We start from the raw sequence: 15390 nt of genomic DNA on the forward strand, positions 1-15390 counted from the left end.
CACTGGACCATCATATGCAAGGTGTGTTTTCCAAACTCACAGACTTGCTTTACATGTTGACTGTGTTTTTTTCATGTTTTTGTTGTTTTTGCCATGGGGTGTTTATTCTGTGTGTGAATTGGTGTTCAGATGGTGTATTATGGTCAGATCAGTGCTTTTCCAACAAGTGGCCCTGTGGCCTAATGGATAAGGCATCAGCCTCCGAAGCTGGGGATTGTGGGTTCAAGTCCCACCTGGGTCGTCAATTATTTTTAATTTTGATCTTAATTAAATATGAACGAATTTCAATATATATTAACATAAAGATGATTAAAAGGTCTCATCAATGAAAATCATCACACTCATTTCATTCACCTTGTCAATACTGATGTATTACCGCGACACTATGCAGTAAAGACACGTGAATCTTGTCCTGTCTTCATAGAGCTGCCTTGCAACTGTGACATATCACTTAATATTTTGCTTCTCAGGGAGTATAGCAGCAGAGAAACATATACTGCTCATTCAATTCATTATGAGGGCCCCAGCATTTAAGATGTTACTCTTAAGAGAGCTCCCATGTAGCCACCAATTGCTGAAAAGTGTCTTCCTCAGGTGCCATCTCAACTGTGAAGAGAATCCTCCTAAGCTAGCCTCCTTGCAGTGACATGTCACTGAGAATCATTTTCCTCAGTGAGAATCTCTGCAGTGAAAAAGTTTCTCTTAAGGGATTGTCTCTGTAGTGGAATGTTACAGGAAGTCCTCTTGGTTGGGTAGTGTCCCTGGATTGTAGATCATCCTTTTATAGAGCTGCACTGCACTCACATGTTACTGAACAGCACCTTCCTCTGCAAGAATACTAGCAGTAGAAAATATAGTCTTATGAGAATGAAGCCTGCTGTAAGAGCACCCGAAATAGCCCTATTGCCAGTGTCTCTGCAGAAAGTGGACACTGAGTTGAAACTACTTTCTTGAATTGATTGCACAGTTAAGTACCCTTGTTGCTCGGCACTGTTGCCATTATGGAATCGGAGCAATTGAGAAAGACAACGGTCCGTACTGTAGAATAGAATCCTGTTGTGCTCTTTTTAGTGACCAATCGACACTAGTGTACTAGGAATACATAAACATGATAAAACCGGAAGAAAAGTGATGAATTCAAATGTAATGCATTTTATTTAGAAAAGTCCACAAAACCTGCACCATTCAAAACTTGCAGTGAGTGATTAATAAGAGGATCTGAAACTATGTCAAAGGAAATGAATAGGTAAGACATGAAAATCACAAAAAATCTGGTGCTCAAGATGGATATTGTGTCAAGTGTCATGCCCATGAGACTCTGTGACACATGTTTCGGAAAATATCTGGCTTCAACAGGTGAAGGATTACTTGAAAAGTCAAGCAAGTTAGCAAGGATGTTCAAACCTAGAAGAGGGCATTGCAGTGTGAGGGCATCATAGAAGTCATCATTAGAGACAATGAATACATTATCACTAAGTCAATGACCTCCTAGTTATTATCTTTACCAAGTGGGTGGCCGTGAGACAGTGATCACCACAGATAGGAAGTCAGAGATGTCAGGTGACATGAAAATATGCCAGGCAAGAAATCTAGTTTGTAGAAATCATCAATTTTTGAGACAGAGTAAGAAAAATGCTGGAACTCTAGAATAGTGTCCATAATGGAAAAATCTTACAGCAATTCTTAAATTTTGTAAAGTGCGAATGCCAAGAATATAACACACAGTGCATCGAATTTACGCATTTGGCCAATCCAAAGCAGTTGCTAAGGATTGGTGCATGTCAGGACTATTTGTCCCTATTTTGAGTTCATCTTCATTTCCATCTGTAGAAAGTACCAGTATATACACATTTTTTAGAAGACAAAACATCAGAAGCCGAACTAAAAGCTATTTCAGTGCATATAAATCAAAATACTATAAATAAGGATGGCGAGGAGTAGCAACCACCGCACTGTATACTCTCTTCAATCAAAAGTGTTCAATATGAATTGCGGAAGGGTTTGTGTTGCAGGAGTTGTTCCTTTCTTTACCTTCGCTCACTGGACCATCATATGCAAGGTGTGTTTTCCAAACTCACAGACTTGCTTTACATGTTGACTGTGTTTTTTTCATGTTTTTGTTGTTTTTGCCATGGGGTGTTTATTCTGTGTTTGAATTGGTGTTCAGCTGGTCTATTATGGTCAGATCAGTGCTTTTCCATCAAGTGGCCCTGTGGCCTAATGGATAAGCCATCAGCCTCCGAAGCCGGGGATTGTGGGTTCAAGTCCCACCTGGGTTGTCAATTATTTTTAATTTTGATCTTAATTAAATATGAACGAATTTCAACATATATTAACATAAAGATGATTAAAAGGTCTCATCAATGAAAATCATCACACTCATTTCATTCACCTTGTCAATACTGATGTATTACCGCAACACTATGCAGTAAAGACACGTGAATCTTGTCCTGTCTTCATAGAGCTGCCTTGCAACTGTGACATATCACTTAATATTTTGCTTCTCAGGGAGTATAGCAGCAGAGAAACAGATACTGCTCATTCAATTCCTTATGAGGGCCCCAGCATTTAAGATGTTACTCTTAAGTGAGCTCCCCTGTAGCCACCAATTGCTGAAAAGTGTCTTCCTCAGGTGCCATCTCAACTGTGAAGAGAATCCTCCTAAGCTAGCCTCCTTGCAGTGACATTGCACTGAGAATCATTTTCCTCAGTGAGAATCTCTGCAGTGAAAAAGTTTCTCTTAAGGGATTGTCTCTGTCGTGGAATGTTACAGGAAGTCCTCTTGGTTGGGTAGTGTCCCTGGATTGTAGATCATCCTTTTATAGAGCTGCACTGCACTCACATGTTACTGAACAGCACCTTCGTCTGCAAGAATACTAGCAGTAGAAAATATAGTCTTATGAGAATGAAGCCCGCTGTAAGAGCACCCGAAATAGCCCTACTGCCAGTGTCTCTGCAGAAAGTGGACACTGAGTTGAAACTACTTTCTTGAATTGATTGCACAGTTAAGTACCCTTGTTGCTCGGCACTGTTGCCATTATGGAATCGGAGCGATTGAGAAAGATAACGGTCCGTACTGTAGAATAGAATCCTGTTGTGCTCTTTTTAGTGACCAATCGACACCAGTGTACCAGGAATACATAAACATGATAAAACAGGAAGAAAAGTGATGAATTCAAATGTAATGCATTTTATTTAGAAAAGTCCACAAAACCTGCACCATTCAAAACTTGCAGTGAGTGATTAATAAGAGGATCTGAAACTATGTCAAAGGAAATGAATAGGTAAGACATGAAAATCACAAAAAATCTGGTGCTCAAGATGGATATTGTGTCAAGTGTCATGCCCATGAGACTCTGTGACACATGTTTCGGAAAATATCTGGCTTCAACAGGTGAAGGATTACTTGAAAAGTCAAGCAAGTTAGCAAGGATGTTCCAACCTAGAAGAGGGCATTGCAGTGTGAGGGCATCATAGAAGTCATCATTAGAGACAATGAATACATTATCACGAAGTCAATGACCTCCTAGTTATTATCTTTACCAAGTGGGTGGCCGTGAGACAGTGATCACCACAGATAGGAAGTCAGAGATGTCAGGTGAAATGAAAATATGCCAGGCAAGAAATCTAGTTTGTAGAAATCATCAATTTTTGAGACAGAGTAAGAAAAATGCTGGAACTCTAGAATAGTGTCCATAATGGAAAAATCTTACAGCAATTCTTAAATTTTGTAAAGTGCGAATGCCAAGAATATAACACACAGTGCATCGAATTTACGCATTTGGCCAATCCAAAGCAGTTGCTAAGGATTGGTGTATGTCAGGACTATTTGTCCCTATTTTGAGTTCATCTTCATTTCCATCTGTAGAAAGTACCAGTACATACAAATTTTTTAGAAGACAAAACATCAGAAGCCAAACTAAAAGCTATTTCAGTGCATATAAATCAAAATACTATAAATAAGGATGGCGAGGAGTAGCAACCACCGCACTGTATACTCTCTTCAATCAAAAGTGTTCAATATGAATTGCGGAAGGGTTTGTGTTGCAGGAGTTGTTCCTTTCTTTACCTTCGCTCACTGGACCTTCATATGCAAGGTGTGTTTTCCAAACTCACAGACTTGCTCTACATGTTGACTTTGTTTTTTTTTCATGTTTTTGTTGTTTTTGCCATGGGGTGTTTATTCTGTGTTTGAATTGGTGTTCAGTTGGTCTATTATGGTCAGATCAGTGCTTTTCTATCAAGTGGCCCTGTGGCCTAATGGATAAGGCATCAGCCTGGGGATTGTGGGTTCAAGTCCCACCTGGGTCGTCAATTATTTTTAATTTTGATCTTAATTAAATATGAACAAATTTCAACATATATTAACATAAAGATGATTAAAAGGTCTCATCAATGAAAATCATCACACTCATTTCATTCACCTTGTCAATACTGATGTATTACCGCGACACTATGCAGTAAAGACACGTGAATCTTGTCCTGTCTTCATAGAGCTGCCTTGCAACTGTGACATATCACTTAATATTTTGCTTCTCAGGGAGTATAGCAGCAGAGAAACATATACTGCTCATTCAATTCCTTATGAGGGCCCCAGCATTTAAGATGTTACTCTTAAGTGAGCTCCCCTGTAGCCACCAATTGCTGAAAAGTGTCTTCCTCAGGTGCCATCTCAACTGTGAAGAGAATCCTCCTAAGCTAGCCTCCTTGCAGTGACATTGCACTGAGAATCATTTTCCTCAGTGAGAATCTCTGCAGTGAAAAAGTTTCTCTTAAGGGATTGTCTCTGTCGTGGAATGTTACAGGAAGTCCTCTTGGTTGGGTAGTGTCCCTGGATTGTAGATCATCCTTTTATAGAGCTGCACTGCACTCACATGTTACTGAACAGCACCTTCCTCTGCAAGAATACTAGCAGTAGAAAATATAGTCTTATGAGAATGAAGCCCGCTGTAAGAGCACCCGAAATAGCCCTACTGCCAGTGTCTCTGCAGAAAGTGGACACTGAGTTGAAACTACTTTCTTGAATTGATTGCACAGTTAAGTACCCTTGTTGCTCGGCACTGTTGCCATTATGGAATCGGAGCGATTGAGAAAGATAACGGTCCGTACTGTAGAATAGAATCCTGTTGTGCTCTTTTTAGTGACCAATCGACACCAGTGTACCAGGAATACATAAACATGATAAAACAGGAAGAAAAGTGATGAATTCAAATGTAATGCATTTTATTTAGAAAAGTCCACAAAACCTGCACCATTCAAAACTTGCAGTGAGTGATTAATAAGAGGATCTGAAACTATGTCAAAGGAAATGAATAGGTAAGACATGAAAATCACAAAAAATCTGGTGCTCAAGATGGATATTGTGTCAAGTGTCATGCCCATGAGACTCTGTGACACATGTTTCGGAAAATATCTGGCTTCAACAGGTGAAGGATTACTTGAAAAGTCAAGCAAGTTAGCAAGGATGTTCCAACCTAGAAGAGGGCATTGCAGTGTGAGGGCATCATAGAAGTCATCATTAGAGACAATGAATACATTATCACGAAGTCAATGACCTCCTAGTTATTATCTTTACCAAGTGGGTGGCCGTGAGACAGTGATCACCACAGATAGGAAGTCAGAGATGTCAGGTGAAATGAAAATATGCCAGGCAAGAAATCTAGTTTGTAGAAATCATCAATTTTTGAGACAGAGTAAGAAAAATGCTGGAACTCTAGAATAGTGTCCATAATGGAAAAATCTTACAGCAATTCTTAAATTTTGTAAAGTGCGAATGCCAAGAATATAACACACAGTGCATCGAATTTACGCATTTGGCCAATCCAAAGCAGTTGCTAAGGATTGGTGTATGTAAGGACTATTTGTCCCTATTTTGAGTTCATCTTCATTTCCATCTGTAGAAAGTACCAGTACATACAAATTTTTTAGAAGACAAAACATCAGAAGCCAAACTAAAAGCTATTTCAGTGCATATAAATCAAAATACTATAAATAAGGATGGCGAGGAGTAGCAACCACCGCACTGTATACTCTCTTCAATCAAAAGTGTTCAATATGAATTGCGGAAGGGTTTGTGTTGCAGGAGTTGTTCCTTTCTTTACCTTCGCTCACTGGACCTTCATATGCAAGGTGTGTTTTCCAAACTCACAGACTTGATCTACATGTTGACTTTGTTTTTTTTTCATGTTTTTGTTGTTTTTGCCATGGGGTGTTTATTCTGTGTTTGAATTGGTGTTCAGTTGGTCTATTATGGTCAGATCAGTGCTTTTCTATCAAGTGGCCCTGTGGCCTAATGGATAAGGCATCAGCCTGGGGATTGTGGGTTCAAGTCCCACCTGGGTCGTCAATTATTTTTAATTTTGATCTTAATTAAATATGAACGAATTTCAACATATATTAACATAAAGATGATTAAAAGGTCTCATCAATGAAAATCATCACACTCATTTCATTCACCTTGTCAATACTGATGTATTACCGCGACACTATGCAGTAAAGACACGTGAATCTTGTCCTGTCTTCATAGAGCTGCCTTGCAACTGTGACATATCACTTAATATTTTGCTTCTCAGGGAGTATAGCAGCAGAGAAACATATACTGCTCATTCAATTCCTTATGAGGGCCCCAGCATTTAAGATGTTACTCTTAAGTGAGCTCCCCTGTAGCCACCAATTGCTGAAAAGTGTCTTCCTCAGGTGCCATCTCAACTGTGAAGAGAATCCTCCTAAGCTAGCCTCCTTGCAGTGACATGGCACTGAGAATCATTTTCCTCAGTGAGAATCTCTGCAGTGAAAAAGTTTCTCTTAAGGGATTGTCTCTGTCGTGGAATGTTACAGGAAGTCCTCTTGGTTGGGTAGTGTCCCTGGATTGTAGATCATCCTTTTATAGAGCTGCACTGCACTCACATGTTACTGAACAGCACCTTCCTCTGCAAGAATACTAGCAGTAGAAAATATAGTCTTATGAGAATGAAGCCTGCTGTAAGAGCACCCGAAATAGCCCTATTGCCAGTGTCTCTGCAGAAAGTGGACACTGAGTTGAAACTACTTTCTTGAATTGATTGCACAGTTAAGTACCCTTGTTGCTCGGCACTGTTGCCATTATGGAATCGGAGCGATTGAGAAAGACAACGGTCCGTACTGTAGAATAGAATCCTGTTGTGCTCTTTTTAGTGACCAATCGACACCAGTGTACCAGGAATACATAAACATGATAAAACAGGAAGAAAAGTGATGAATTCAAATGTAATGCATTTTATTTAGAAAAGTCCACAAAACCTGCACCATTCAAAACTTGCAGTGAGTGATTAATAAGAGGATCTGAAACTATGTCAAAGGAAATGAATAGGTAAGACATGAAAATCACAAAAAATCTGGTGCTCAAGATGGATATTGTGTCAAGTGTCATGCCCATGAGACTCTGTGACACATGTTTCGGAAAATATCTGGCTTCAACAGGTGAAGGATTACTTGAAAAGTCAAGCAAGTTAGCAAGGATGTTCCAACCTAGAAGAGGGCATTGCAGTGTGAGGGCATCATAGAAGTCATCATTAGAGACAATGAATACATTATCACTAAGTCAATGACCTCCTAGTTATTATCTTTACCAAGTGGGTGGCCGTGAGACAGTGATCACCACAGATAGGAAGTCAGAGATGTCAGGTGAAATGAAAATATGCCAGGCAAGAAATCTAGTTTGTAGAAATCATCAATTTTTGAGACAGAGTAAGAAAAATGCTGGAACTCTAGAATAGTGTCCATAATGGAAAAATCTTACAGCAATTCTTAAATTTTGTAAAGTGCGAATGCCAAGAATATAACACACAGTGCATCGAATTTACGCATTTGGCCAATCCAAAGCAGTTGCTAAGGATTGGTGTATGTCAGGACTATTTGTCCCTATTTTGAGTTCATCTTCATTTCCATCTGTAGAAAGTACCAGTACATACACATTTTTTAGAAGACAAAACATCAGAAGCCAAACTAAAAGCTATTTCAGTGCATATAAATCAAAATACTATAAATAAGGATGGCGAGGAGTAGCAACCACCGCACTGTATACTCTCTTCAATCAAAAGTGTTCAATATGAATTGCGGAAGGGTTTGTGTTGCAGGAGTTGTTCCTTTCTTTACCTTCGCTCACTGGACCTTCATATGCAAGGTGTGTTTTCCAAACTCACAGACTTGCTCTACATGTTGACTGTGTTTTTTTTTCATGTTTTTGTTGTTTTTGCCATGGGGTGTTTATTCTGTATTTGAATTGGTGTTCAGTTGGTCTATTATGGTCAGATCAGTGCTTTTCTATCAAGTGGTCCTGTGGCCTAATGGATAAGGCATCAGCCTCCGGAGCTGGGGATTGTGGGTTCAAGTCCCACCTGGGTCGTCAATTATTTTTAATTTTGATCTTAATTAAATATGAACGAATTTCAACATATATTAACATAAAGATGATTAAAAGGTCTCATCAATGAAAATCATCACACTCATTTCATTCACCTTGTCAATACTGATGTATTACCGCGACACTATGCAGTAAAGACACGTGAATCTTGTCCTGTCTTCATAGAGCTGCCTTGCAACTGTGACATATCACTTAATATTTTGCTTCTCAGGGAGTATAGCAGCAGAGAAACATATACTGCTCATTCAATTCCTTATGAGGGCCCCAGCATTTAAGATGTTACTCTTAAGTGAGCTCCCCTGTAGCCACCAATTGCTGAAAAGTGTCTTCCTCAGGTGCCATCTCAACTGTGAAGAGAATCCTCCTAAGCTAGCCTCCTTGCAGTGACATTGCACTGAGAATCATTTTCCTCAGTGAGAATCTCTGCAGTGAAAAAGTTTCTCTTAAGGGATTGTCTCTGTCGTGGAATGTTACAGGAAGTCCTCTTGGTTGGGTAGTGTCCCTGGATTGTAGATCATCCTTTTATAGAGCTGCACTGCACTCACATGTTACTGAACAGCACCTTCCTCTGGAAGAATACTAGCAGTAGAAAATATAGTCTTATGAGAATGAAGCCCGCTGTAAGAGCACCCGAAATAGCCCTACTGCCAGTGTCTCTGCAGAAAGTGGACACTGAGTTGAAACTACTTTCTTGAATTGATTGCACAGTTAAGTACCCTTGTTGCTCGGCACTGTTGCCATTATGGAATCGGAGCGATTGAGAAAGATAACGGTCCGTACTGTAGAATAGAATCCTGTTGTGCTCTTTTTAGTGACCAATCGACACCAGTGTACCAGGAATACATAAACATGATAAAACAGGAAGAAAAGTGATGAATTCAAATGTAATGCATTTTATTTAGAAAAGTCCACAAAACCTGCACCATTCAAAACTTGCAGTGAGTGATTAATAAGAGGATCTGAAACTATGTCAAAGGAAATGAATAGGTAAGACATGAAAATCACAAAAAATCTGGTGCTCAAGATGGATATTGTGTCAAGTGTCATGCCCATGAGACTCTGTGACACATGTTTCGGAAAATATCTGGCTTCAACAGGTGAAGGATTACTTGAAAAGTCAAGCAAGTTAGCAAGGATGTTCCAACCTAGAAGAGGGCATTGCAGTGTGAGGGCATCATAGAAGTCATCATTAGAGACAATGAATACATTATCACGAAGTCAATGACCTCCTAGTTATTATCTTTACCAAGTGGGTGGCCGTGAGACAGTGATCACCACAGATAGGAAGTCAGAGATGTCAGGTGAAATGAAAATATGCCAGGCAAGAAATCTAGTTTGTAGAAATCATCAATTTTTGAGACAGAGTAAGAAAAATGCTGGAACTCTAGAATAGTGTCCATAATGGAAAAATCTTACAGCAATTCTTAAATTTTGTAAAGTGCGAATGCCAAGAATATAACACACAGTGCATCGAATTTACGCATTTGGCCAATCCAAAGCAGTTGCTAAGGATTGGTGCATGTCAGGACTATTTGTCCCTATTTTGAGTTCATCTTCATTTCCATCTGTAGAAAGTACCAGTATATACACATTTTTTAGAAGACAAAACATCAGAAGCCGAACTAAAAGCTATTTCAGTGCATATAAATCAAAATACTATAAATAAGGATGGCGAGGAGTAGCAACCACCGCACTGTATACTCTCTTCAATCAAAAGTGTTCAATATGAATTGCGGAAGGGTTTGTGTTGCAGGAGTTGTTCCTTTCTTTACCTTCGCTCACTGGACCATCATATGCAAGGTGTGTTTTCCAAACTCACAGACTTGCTTTACATGTTGACTGTGTTTTTTTCATGTTTTTGTTGTTTTTGCCATGGGGTGTTTATTCTGTGTGTGAATTGGTGTTCAGCTGGTCTATTATGGTCAGATCAGTGCTTTTCCATCAAGTGGCCCTGTGGCCTAATGGATAAGGCGTCAGCCTCCGAAGCTGGGGATTGTGGGTTCAAGTCCCACCTGGGTAGTCAATTATTTTTAATTTTGATCTTAATTAAATATGAACGAATTTCAACATATATTAACATAAAGATGATTAAAAGGTCTAATCAATGAAAATCATCACACTCATTTCATTCACCTTGTCAATACTGATGTATTACCGCGACACTATGCAGTAAAGACACGTGAATCTTGTCCTGTCTCCATAGAGCTGCCTTGCAACTGTGACATATCACTTAATATTTTGCTTCTCAGGGAGTATAGCAGCAGAGAAACAGATACTGCTAATTCAATTCCTTATGAGGGCCCCAGCATTTAAGATGTTACTCTTAAGTGAGCTCCCCTGTAGCCACCAATTGCTGAAAAGTGTCTTCCTCAGGTGCCATCTCAACTGTGAAGAGAATCCTCCTAAGCTAGCCTCCTTGCAGTGTTTTGGCACTGAGAATCATTTTCCTCAGTGAGAATCTTTGCAGTGAAAAAGTTTCTCTTAAGGGATTGTCTCTGTAGTGGAATGTTACAGGAAGTCCTCTTGGTTGGGTAGTGTCCCTGGATTGTAGATCATCCTTTTATAGAGCTGCACTGCACTCACATGTTACTGAACAGCACCTTCCTCTGCAAGAATACTAGCAGTAGAAAATATAGTCTTATGAGAATGAAGCCTGCTGTAAGAGCACCCGAAATAGCCCTATTGCCAGTGTCTCTGCAGAAAGTGGACACTGAGTTGAAACTACTTTCTTGAATTGATTGCACAGTTAAGTACCCTTGTTGCTCGGCACTGTTGCCATTATGGAATCGGAGCAATTGAGAAAGACAACGGTCCGTACTGTAGAATAGAATCCTGTTGTGCTCTTTTTAGTGACCAATCGACACCAGTGTACCAGGAATACATAAACATGATAAAACAGGAAGAAAAGTGATGAATTCAAATGTAATGCATTTTATTTAGAAAAGTCCACAAAACCTGCACCATTCAAAACTTGCAGTGAGTGATTAATAAGAGGATCTGAAACTATGTCAAAGGAAATGAATAGGTAAGACATGAAAATCACAAAAAATCTGGTGCTCAAGATGGATATTGTGTCAAGTGTCATGCCCATGAGACTCTGTGACACATGTTTCGGAAAATATCTGGCTTCAACAGGTGAAGGATTACTTGAAAAGTCAAGCAAGTTAGCAAGGATGTTCCAACCTAGAAGAGGGCATTGCAGTGTGAGGGCATCATAGAAGTCATCATTAGAGACAATGAATACATTATCACTAAGTCAATGACCTCCTAGTTATTATCTTTACCAAGTGGGTGGCCGTGAGACAGTGATCACCACAGATAGGAAGTCAGAGATGTCAGGTGAAATGAAAATATGCCAGGCAAGAAATCTAGTTTGTAGAAATCATCAATTTTTGAGACAGAGTAAGAAAAATGCTGGAACTCTAGAATAGTGTCCATAATGGAAAAATCTTACAGCAATTCTTAAATTTTGTAAAGTGCGAATGCCAAGAATATAACACACAGTGCATCGAATTTACGCATTTGGCCAATCCAAAGCAGTTGCTAAGGATTGGTGCATGTCAGGACTATTTGTCCCTATTTTGAGTTCATCTTCATTTCCATCTGTAGAAAGTACCAGTATATACACATTTTTTAGAAGACAAAACATCAGAAGCCGAACTAAAAGCTATTTCAGTGCATATAAATCAAAATACTATAAATAAGGATGGCGAGGAGTAGCAACCACCGCACTGTATACTCTCTTCAATCAAAAGTGTTCAATATGAATTGCGGAAGGGTTTGTGTTGCAGGAGTTGTTCCTTTCTTTACCTTCGCTCACTGGACCATCATATGCAAGGTGTGTTTTCCAAACTCACAGACTTGCTTTACATGTTGACTGTGTTTTTTTCATGTTTTTGTTGTTTTTGCCATGGGGTGTTTATTCTGTGTGTGAATTGGTGTTCAGCTGGTCTATTATGGTCAGATCAGTGCTTTTCCATCAAGTGGCCCTGTGGCCTAATGGATAAGGCGTCAGCCTCCGAAGCTGGGGATTGTGGGTTCAAGTCCCACCTGGGTAGTCAATTATTTTTAATTTTGATCTTAATTAAATATGAACGAATTTCAACATATATTAACATAAAGATGATTAAAAGGTCTAATCAATGAAAATCATCACACTCATTTCATTCACCTTGTCAATACTGATGTATTACCGCGACACTATGCAGTAAAGACACGTGAATCTTGTCCTGTCTCCATAGAGCTGCCTTGCAACTGTGACATATCACTTAATATTTTGCTTCTCAGGGAGTATAGCAGCAGAGAAACAGATACTGCTAATTCAATTCCTTATGAGGGCCCCAGCATTTAAGATGTTACTCTTAAGTGAGCTCCCCTGTAGCCACCAATTGCTGAAAAGTGTCTTCCTCAGGTGCCATCTCAACTGTGAAGAGAATCCTCCTAAGCTAGCCTCCTTGCAGTGTTTTGGCACTGAGAATCATTTTCCTCAGTGAGAATCTTTGCAGTGAAAAAGTTTCTCTTAAGGGATTGTCTCTGTAGTGGAATGTTACAGGAAGTCCTCTTGGTTGGGTAGTGTCCCTGGATTGTAGATCATCCTTTTATAGAGCTGGACTGCACTCACATGTTACTGAACAGCACCTTCCTCTGCAAGAATACTAGCAGTAGAAAATATAGTCTTATGAGAATGAAGCCTGCTGTAAGAGCACCCGAAATAGCCCTATTGCCAGTGTCTCTGCAGAAAGTGGACACTGAGTTGAAACTACTTTCTTGAATTGATTGCACAGTTAAGTACCCTTGTTGCTCGGCACTGTTGCCATTATGGAATCGGAGCAATTGAGAAAGACAACGGTCCGTACTGTTGAATAGAATCCTGTTGTGCTCTTTTTAGTGACCAATCGACACTAGTGTACTAGGAATACATAAACATGATAAAACCGGAAGAAAAGTGATGAATTCAAATGTAATGCATTTTATTTAGAAAAGTCCACAAAACCTGCACCATTCAAAACTTGCAGTGAGTGATTAATAAGAGGATCTGAAACTATGTCAAAGGAAATGAATAGGTAAGACATGAAAATCACAAAAAATCTGGTGCTCAAGATGGATATTGTGTCAAGTGTCATGCCCATGAGACTCTGTGACACATGTTTTGGAAAATATCTGGCTTCAACAGGTGAAGGATTACTTGAAAAGTCAAGCAAGTTAGCAAGGATGTTCCAACCTAGAAGAGGGCATTGCAGTGTGAGGGCATCATAGAAGTCATCATTAGAGACAATGAATACATTATCACTAAGTCAATGACCTCCTAGTTATTATCTTTACCAAGTGGGTGGCCGTGAGACAGTGATCACCACAGATAGGAAGTCAGAGATGTCAGGTGAAATGAAAATATGCCAGGCAAGAAATCTAGTTTGTAGAAATCATCAATTTTTGAGACAGAGTAAGAAAAATGCTGGAAATCTAGAATAGTGTCCATAATGGAAAAATCTTACAGCAATTCTTAAATTTTGTAAAGTGCGAATGCCAAGAATATAACACACAGTGCATCGAATTTACGCATTTGGCCAATCCAAAGCAGTTGCTAAGGATTGGTGCATGTCAGGACTATTTGTCCCTATTTTGAGTTCATCTTCATTTCCATCTGTAGAAAGTACCAGTATATACACATTTTTTAGAAGACAAAACATCAGAAGCCGAACTAAAAGCTATTTCAGTGCATATAAATCAAAATACTATAAATAAGGATGGCGAGGAGTAGCAACCACCGCACTGTATACTCTCTTCAATCAAAAGTGTTCAATATGAATTGCGGAAGGGTTTGTGTTGCAGGAGTTGTTCCTTTCTTTACCTTTGCTCACTGGACCATCATATGCAAGGTGTGTTTTCCAAACTCACAGACTTGCTTTACATGTTGACTGTGTTTTTTTCATGTTTTTGTTGTTTTTGCCATGGGGTGTTTATTCTGTGTTTGAATTGGTGTTCAGTTGGTCTATTATGGTCAGATCAGTGCTTTTCTATCAAGTGTTCCTGTGGCCTAATGGATAAGGCATCAGCCTCCGAAGCTGGGGATTGTGGGTTCAAGTCCCACCTGGGTCGTCAATTATTTTTAATTTTGATCTTAATTAAATATGAACGAATTTCAACATATATTAACATAAAGATGATTAAAAGGTCTCATCAATGAAAATCATCACACTCATTTCATTCACCTTGTCAATACTGATGTATTACCGCAACACTATGCAGTAAAGACACGTGAATCTTGTCCTGTCTTCATAGAGCTGCCTTGCAACTGTGACATATCACTTAATATTTTGCTTCTCAGGGAGTATAGCAGCAGAGAAACAGATACTGCTAATTCAATTCCTTATGAGGGCCCCAGCATTTAAGATGTTACTCTTAAGTGAGCTCCCCTGTAGCCACCAATTGCTGAAAAGTGTCTTCCTCAGGTGCCATCTCAACTGTGAAGAGAATCCTCCTAAGCTAGCCTCCTTGCAGTGTTTTGGCACTGAGAATCATTTTCCTCAGTGAGAATCTCTGCAGTGAAAAAGTTTCTCTTAAGGGATTGTCTCTGTCGTGGAATGTTACAGGAAGTCCTCTTGGTTGGGTAGTGTCCCTGGATTGTAGATCATCCTTTTATAGAGCTGCACTGCACTCACATGTTACTGAACAGCACCTTCCTCTGCAAGAATACTAGCATTAGAAAATATAGTCTTATGAGAATGAAGCCTGTTGTAAGAGCACCCGAAATAGCCCTATTGCCAGTGTCTCTGCAGAAAGTGGACACTGAGTTGAAACTACTTTCTTGAATTGATTGCACAGTTAAGTACCCTTGTTGCTCGGCACTGTTGCCATTATGGAATCGGAGCGATTGAGAAAGACAACGGTCCGTACTGTAGAATAGAATCCTGTTGTGCTCTTTTTAGTGACCAATCGACACCAGTGTACCAGGAATACATAAACATGATAAAACAGGAAGAAAAGTGATG

The 15390-nt window shown here is 39.5% G+C and overlaps 4 non-coding genes across 4 annotated transcripts; all 4 read left to right on the forward strand.

Annotated features, from left to right (window-relative positions):
- Window positions 1-168: 168 nt before the first annotated feature.
- Window positions 169-241, forward strand: TRNAR-CCG (transfer RNA arginine (anticodon CCG)). Its single transcript has one exon. It is a non-coding gene; the product is annotated as a tRNA-Arg (tRNA).
- Window positions 242-8310: 8069 nt separating this feature from the next.
- Window positions 8311-8383, forward strand: TRNAR-CCG (transfer RNA arginine (anticodon CCG)). Its single transcript has one exon. It is a non-coding gene; the product is annotated as a tRNA-Arg (tRNA).
- Window positions 8384-10348: 1965 nt separating this feature from the next.
- TRNAR-CCG (transfer RNA arginine (anticodon CCG)) lies at window positions 10349-10424 on the forward strand. The gene has a single exon. It is a non-coding gene; the product is annotated as a tRNA-Arg (tRNA).
- Window positions 10425-12386: 1962 nt separating this feature from the next.
- TRNAR-CCG (transfer RNA arginine (anticodon CCG)) lies at window positions 12387-12462 on the forward strand. Its single transcript has one exon. It is a non-coding gene; the product is annotated as a tRNA-Arg (tRNA).
- The last annotated feature ends 2928 nt before the right edge of the window (window positions 12463-15390 follow it).

This window comes from Ambystoma mexicanum, chromosome 3q (assembly GCF_040938575.1).
Source record: "Ambystoma mexicanum isolate Mex_15411 chromosome 3q, UKY_AmexF1_1, whole genome shotgun sequence".
Taxonomy (NCBI): Eukaryota; Metazoa; Chordata; class Amphibia; order Caudata; family Ambystomatidae; genus Ambystoma; species Ambystoma mexicanum.